Source organism: Globicephala melas, chromosome 1 (assembly GCF_963455315.2).
Source record: "Globicephala melas chromosome 1, mGloMel1.2, whole genome shotgun sequence".
Classification (NCBI taxonomy): Eukaryota; Metazoa; Chordata; class Mammalia; order Artiodactyla; family Delphinidae; genus Globicephala; species Globicephala melas.
In genome coordinates this window covers 108,387,992-108,394,954 of record NC_083314.1, presented here as the reverse complement: position 1 = coordinate 108,394,954, position 6,963 = coordinate 108,387,992, and positions in this window count along the sequence as shown.

Here is a 6,963-nt window from a genome sequence, read left to right as displayed (position 1 = left end):
GATTTTTCCCCAAGGAGCCCGGGCGTCCCGGCTCTGGCCCCGCTGGGCGGCGGGTACCTGAGGGGGAGATGGAGCGGGGTCCGCGTCCACCCGGCACTCTCGGAAGGGGTGGAGGACAAGAGGCCTGCTGCTCAAAACCCGGGTCCCAGCCTGGTCTCCAATCAGGGCCCGTGCTGGAAGAAATGCCTGGCCAGACACGTTCTCCCGAGCGGGGGAAATAATGGCCCGAGGTGTTCTCTAGCGCCGAGGGCAGCTACGGTTCACTGTGGTGTCAGGCTGGCATGAGGCTCCGGAACCCGAGTGGAGGGTCAGCAGCGCGTACTCCCTCCTTGCCCCCAGCCAGATCTCAATCTCTCAACTTCTCCCTCTCTCTCTCTTCTCCTCTCTCTCTCTCTGCCCCTCCCTCCCTCCCTCGCCCTCTCCGGCCGCTCTTTTGGAAAGGAAACAGTCGCTGTGGATCCACTTGGGACCTGGAACGTGGCTTGACTGTGACGCCTCGTCGGAGGGTATCAACTTGCATTATTTTCTCTAGGACGTCTCCAACCTGTCTCTTGTTGAATGTCAGAGTAATGGGAAGTGCCAGTGACAAGACGGCGTATTACTCCTGATTAAGTGCCGTGTCAACCTAATTAGCAGAGTAATTATAAGGTGCTAATGAATGATTCAAAGTTCTCGGAGTTACATTTTACTCCAAATTACCATTTTAAGAACCCTATGAATCTGAGTGGCTGGCATCGCTTCCGTGACTAGGTGCAGAATGATGGTGGAAAATGGTCTTTTAAGTCTCCCAGGGCTGGGCCGAAATCTGGGGTTTCGAAAGTCTATTTTCGAGGATCGGTTTTTTTCTATTGAGGACTTGGCTGGGCGGGGGGCGGGGGGGATGTCAAGGAGGCAGATGACCTCCTGGGACAAAGTATTGCCTTTCTGTTGGAACTGCATCTGTGTGAGCCCTCGGTCCGGAAGGGGATAGGTGGGAGACTCATCCTTCCTGCGTTTTCCTAGGGAATTCAATGTGTTTGACCCAGAAAAATCCCGCACTGTTTCCAGGGCGTGTTGAGCTGTTTCTTATCATCTTCGTGCATGTTTTCTCACGGGTGTGTCTCCGAGGAGAACAGCGGGGAGAGGGAAGACTGAGGCGAGGAGATGTACAATCCAGGCAGCTCTCGCTTTTCTCAGAAGGCGAGGGGAGTTTGGCGGACGAGCCGGGGTTGGTGAGCCGAGGCGGGGACACGGAACCAGCTGCAGGCAGAGGCCGACGCCGGCCTGAGCGGGTGCGGGGAGCCCCTCGGGAGCGCGTGGTGGGCCCGCCGGGTGGGGTCGAGCCACCCTGGGCAGGGAAGCCAAGGAGAGCCTGAATGATGCCTGGAGCGCAGTTGGATCAGCCGCCTTTGGAGCGAGAACTGCGCACTGGCCAGGCAGATCCTCCTGGGAGCCTGCAGGCCGGGCTTCGGCCTCGCGCCCCGGGATTTCGGAATCAAGGGCCTGGGACTTAAGAGGGCATCTCTCTTACCGAAGGCTGCAGTGTACCGCCCACAGGGCCGGGCCTCCGGCACGCCTGGCACAGTCGGCTTCTGTAGGAAGGGCGCTGGGGCTGCCTGAAACTGCAGGCGGACGCTACACATTCTTCTCCCTTCAAATATCAATTCGGGTTCTTCTCATTAAGACATCACCCACCAACTTCCCAACGGAGGTTTCCTCCCGGACCCGGGGCTCCAACCCGCATTTCCCTCGCTGCCTGTTCTGGGTGGGAAGTGGGGAGGGGAGAAAACAAATTTAAGATCCAGAACTGCCGGCACTGCGCAAATCAATTATTCTCGACCTTGATAAATAATTCATTTAGGCCTGTTTTTTGTTTTGTTCCAACGCTTAAAATGACTCAAGAGCTCAAAAGGCTGATCTCACAGCTTGTGTTGGGCGGTTCGACAGGATTTTTTGCTTGGAATAATTCACAACATTAGCAGGGGAGACAGAAATGTGACCCTACGAAAAAATGAAATCTAAAAAGAAAGGGAGAGAAGGTGGAAGTACAGTTCCCCCTCCCCCGCGGGCGGACTGTTCATTTTGTGAAAACTCTAAAGCAAAGCAAACGGAAGCCCAGTAGGCCCCACCTTGTGAATGTCTCAGATGAGCTTTTCTTAAGAAAAGGTTAAGATCGTAGATTTCTTGGGGTGGGATGTTAGGATATTAGCTTTGGGGAGCCACAACTGTGAGGGGAAAATACGACCTTGCTTATTATCAAGGTCCTATTTGGGGGTCCCTGCCAGAGAGGAAATGCTAGTAGTGGCCTGAAGATCCAAAAGAGGAACTCAAAGACTAGATGGCAAACTTAATGAAAAAATTCTTCACAGCTGGGGTTTTGTTTTTTAACTTTCCTCAGTTCTTTTTTACCCAGACACATGCCTCTTTTGCCATTTTTTTCCTGAGAGTATACATGATGTTTACACCCAAGAAGTCATGCACTTTCTAGCAGAGCAAGCATAATTAACTTTTCGTTTAAAAATCAAAGTTTAGAAATAGAACAGGGTGCAGATCAGTCACATTTTGAATTCCACATATAGGAAAGGAAATGGTTTAACTGGCTTAATCTCAGTTTCCCATTGAATTTAACATACAAAGAAATATAGTCCCTAAACTGACATAGGTTTGAAAATGATCTTCCACTTTCAGGTCTTCATTTTCTTATAAACAACAAAGGAAGAAAGAGAATTCTTTAATTTTTGGAAGATTTTGGAATTCCTTCAGAGAAAGCAGTTTTTTGCCAACTATGATTAATAAAGAACTTTTCCTTCCTGGCTCTGAAGGACACATCAGTCCTGAGCACCACTAAAGATGCTCCCTCCCCACTGCAGAGAATGATTCAAACATTCGCATATTTTCACAAGTTCTGTTCTTAATACACTCTCAGTGGTCCTCTTTTACAATCAAGATTTGGTATTTGGGATTGTGTTAAACTGGAGCATCAGTTTAAAAAAAAAACAGAACTGAACTTTGAAGAAACACACCTATACATTACAGTGAACTTGGAACTGGTGCTTCTTCCTATCATATTTAATTTGAACGTTTCTTGGGATCCACTTGACAATGCCAACTGACAGGAATGGGGTGGAAGGGCGCTTCCCTCCACTGGGCGGCGCCAAGAGCCCCGAACCGAGAGAGCCTGCTATTGTTTCTTTTTGTAAAAGATGCCAGATACACAAATAAGCTCTCCTACTAAGGTTGACTCCCTGATGATAGTGTGACCTCTCGCTGTTTACAAAGCTACAGAAACGTTGAAAGCATACTTTGCTTTCCTTCTTTGTTTTTTCAGCCTATCAGTATATTTCCAACTGCTTAAGGATTTGAAGCATGTTTGCTTAGGAAAATAATACTAAAGAAAAAGATATGAACACACTGAAACTGAGTCCCTTAAACTGAAACCAAGAGGGTGGATATTGGGAGCAGAGAGAGAAAAGGTAAAGTGGGAGAAAAGAATAAGGTAACTGAAAACTGTTTTAACAGAACAACAGGTTAAAGTGATAGGCTATGTAATTGCTAATTTCCTAGGGGAATAAAAGTTTTGAGAGCTAGTTCTCTCATCATAATTAAATTTGTGAGCGCTATAAGCTTCACCACAGAGATCAGCAGTACAGAAGAGACCTAGTGAAGTTGGCTCTCTTTGGGGGGTTAGATCTGTGCTGTACCCAGCAATCGGCAGGAAGGCGAGTAGACATGTAAATGAAAGGATGCTGGAAGAGGGAGTTTTAGTTTCATTTTGCCACTTCCCAATGTTCTTGAGCAAGGCACTTGGCTTTTCTGGTCACCAACTTCCTTCTCTATTAAAGGGAAGAGTCACCCTTGCCTAGAATAGGGTATTTGTGATGACCTAATAAGACCTTCTATGTATAAGCTCTTTACAAAATGTGAAGCAAGAGTTTGACAGACGAACAACGCAAAGGTGGCCATTATTTCTAGCTATGGGTAACATACGGTAGCCGTATTTTTTTCACTTCTTCCTTCCCTCACTCATTTTGTTCATTCACTTAGTCCATCAACATTGCAGAATGTGCATTCTGTGCCAGGTGCTTGAGAATGAGAGAGTTAACAGGAGTTTGAACATGCTGGAAGTTGTCACAATGCCATGATGGCAACATGAATATGCTGCAATGGGGATGCAAAAGAAAGAGTGGGGAGTCCAACCCCGGGAGGAGATGGGGGGAACAGAAAGGCTTCCTAAAGGAAACAAAGCGTGTGTTCTGTCATGAAAGAAAAGGGATGCATCCCAAAGAGGGATATGATATATATAGGGATTTATACGGTAGGTAAGAGTAATAATTGCGCAAAAATGTCCAAAAATTGTCGAACCTTTAATCTCCTAACCGGGGTGCTGGGCTACAATGTGTGGGCGCATATTGGCTCTAGGGCTCTCTCCTGTGTGCTTCAGGAAGGTACAAGATACTCCTGGAGCATCTTGGAGTGAACAGTAACTCACTGCACATGTTCACAGACCTCAGCAGCAGAATTTTGCAGCAGGTTACACAGTCTTAGATTTGATCCCAAGAGATGGTCCAGCTCCCTCCTACCAGGACTGTAATGGAATAGGAGAGGCCCGCCCCTATTCCCGACTCCTTTCTACTTTCTAGAGTTCCAAATTCTGGAGGGAGAATGAAGTCTCTCTCCGAGTCAGGGGTGGAGATAGAAAAAACGACAAAGTGGAGGCAGTTGGAGGGGCCGGGGGAGAAGGTGGGGAGAGATTTTATTTCACTCCTTCTAAACTGAACCATGGTCCATCGAAGACTGGCTTTTAGAGAAATGAAAGGGCCCCCGTGTGACATCAACACGCCCCGCTATGAAAAGAACTCCTAAGCCTCTAAGGTTCATGAAGGAAGTTGATTCTTCTACCAACTCCTGAGGTTCAGAGGGAATGGAGGGGCCGAGGCAGAGGAGAAAGGAAAGCCACGGAGCGCTGGGCGAAGATGCCAATCAGGGAAGGGGAAATTCATTTGCGATGTTAATTAACAAGTGGCTAATTAAAACGGCTCTTTGAGCGCCTAATCAATCGCCTTATTAAGTTAGAGCCATCACTGGAACAAATTGAAAGCTCCCCGCCCCGGCTCCTGCCTCCGGTGCGGGCGGGGTTAGGTTCCCAGACACCTTGCTAGGGAACGGGGGAGTGGGCGACGGCCTCCATCCGCTCTGGCAGCCTCTCGGGGGTCTGCCAAATCCTCCAACTCCAGGGTTCACCCCGGCTTAACCGCTCTGTCCCAGGAGCTGCTGAACTGGACACGTGTCTAGGAGGCAGTCGCTGGTGCGGACGCACCTGGCAGGGGAGAAGGAGCTGCCTCGGAGAACAGCTGGGTCCGCAGCAGCTAGCGCGGACGTAGCTTCCGGGAAGAAGAGCCCCAAAATGTGCGGGAAATGAACTGTGGGCCCTCAAGCAGCGGGGAGGAAGCAATTCGGCCCGAGAGGGGGCGCTCTCCAGCCGGGACCACGCATCCCCACTTTCCCGGACAGACTGATCGCCTAACGTTGAAAACTCTTCTTAGGCCTTTGCCCTTGTCCAGTTCAGCAACCAGGAAAGAGCTGGCCTGTCTTCAGGCACCGAGCACTGGACAGCCAGACTCTTCGTCTCTGTCTCCTGGGGCTCCATAAGAATGGGGTGGGGTGCGAGGAGGGAAGAGGGAGTGGGTATGCTGATCAACTGGGACACCGGCACACCATTGCCTGTCACTGTGAGCCTTCCACCCAACCCGTTCACGCTTCCCCCATGCCCTTGACCCTCCAAACTGGCTAGGAGAATTAAGATTTCGAATCTCTATTTTGAGGAGCCTTCCACATTTCCTAATTGTTAAATGCCTGATTTGCACCAAATTCCCAAGGGATAAGTATTTGGCAATAAGAGGGGGGCTGTGAATTTAAATGCTAATTAAGTGGGTCCTCTCCCGCAACTCCACCTGTCTGGCGGCCCTTGTTAAGGAGGAACACACCCGGCACGCACACCCCAACATTCCTGGGGTGCAGAACAGAAGTGCAGGAAAGAGGGACCCCAGCGTGGTTGGCTTTTCACGGCCTGCTCCAGAGAAAAAGAGGACGCCATTGAAAGGAGGTCTTTTGCATGGTGGGTGATACATGCCGTGGCCCAAAGTGGGTTTATGTGTCTGCAAAGACCAATGTGTGTCCTGAGCTGGCCTGTGGGCTCGTCATCCAGGAGATGCGTCAGGCCGCGTTTGCTGGTGGATCTGAGCGTGCTTGGGCTGTCCCGGGAGTACCGAAGGAACGGCTCCCACGTGCAAAGTTCAAAAGCATTAATATTTTCATCATATTATCATTATTCAATATAATAATATTTACTCGGTTAGCGGCACTAATTAGGCCACATTAAAAGCGTAGTGTCTCCCTAATGGTGCGTAATGTGCCCACACACATTTTTCTCTCTGAGGATGGGAGGCTCTTGGCTGGCAGGGGAGAGTAGACAGGCAAGCAGTGGAATGGATTAGAAGGTGACGCTCCCCAACACACACGCGCACACACACACGCGCGCGCGCGCGCGCACACACACACACACACAGAGCCAGGTATCTTTCGGGTGGGGTCTGCCGCCTCTGCGCGGTCGATGGGACCCTCCGCTGCGAACTCGGCCCGGCGCCAAGCACCCTGCAGCCTCCTCCCGCGGCCTGGCTCTTTGAACTCGGATTGATTTTGCTACCCTTCCCCCTTTTGTGTGTGTGCCTGCAATTGGTTAGGTTTTTAAGGTTTGGGAGGGCCGTTGTGAAAGAATTAAAATACACTTAACTGGATCCCCTTGGCCGAGAACTGGAGGTCCCGCCTCCTAGCTCGGCGCTTTTAGTATCTCCTTTCCAGTGGGAATTTCTTTCCGAGATTCGAGGGTAGGAGTGTAAAAGAAGCGCCCGCAGATTCAGGGCCGGTCTGGGTCTTTTTCCTGTTCCTGTTGCCGGCGGTCGGCCCCGGCGTCCTGCAGCTCTACGC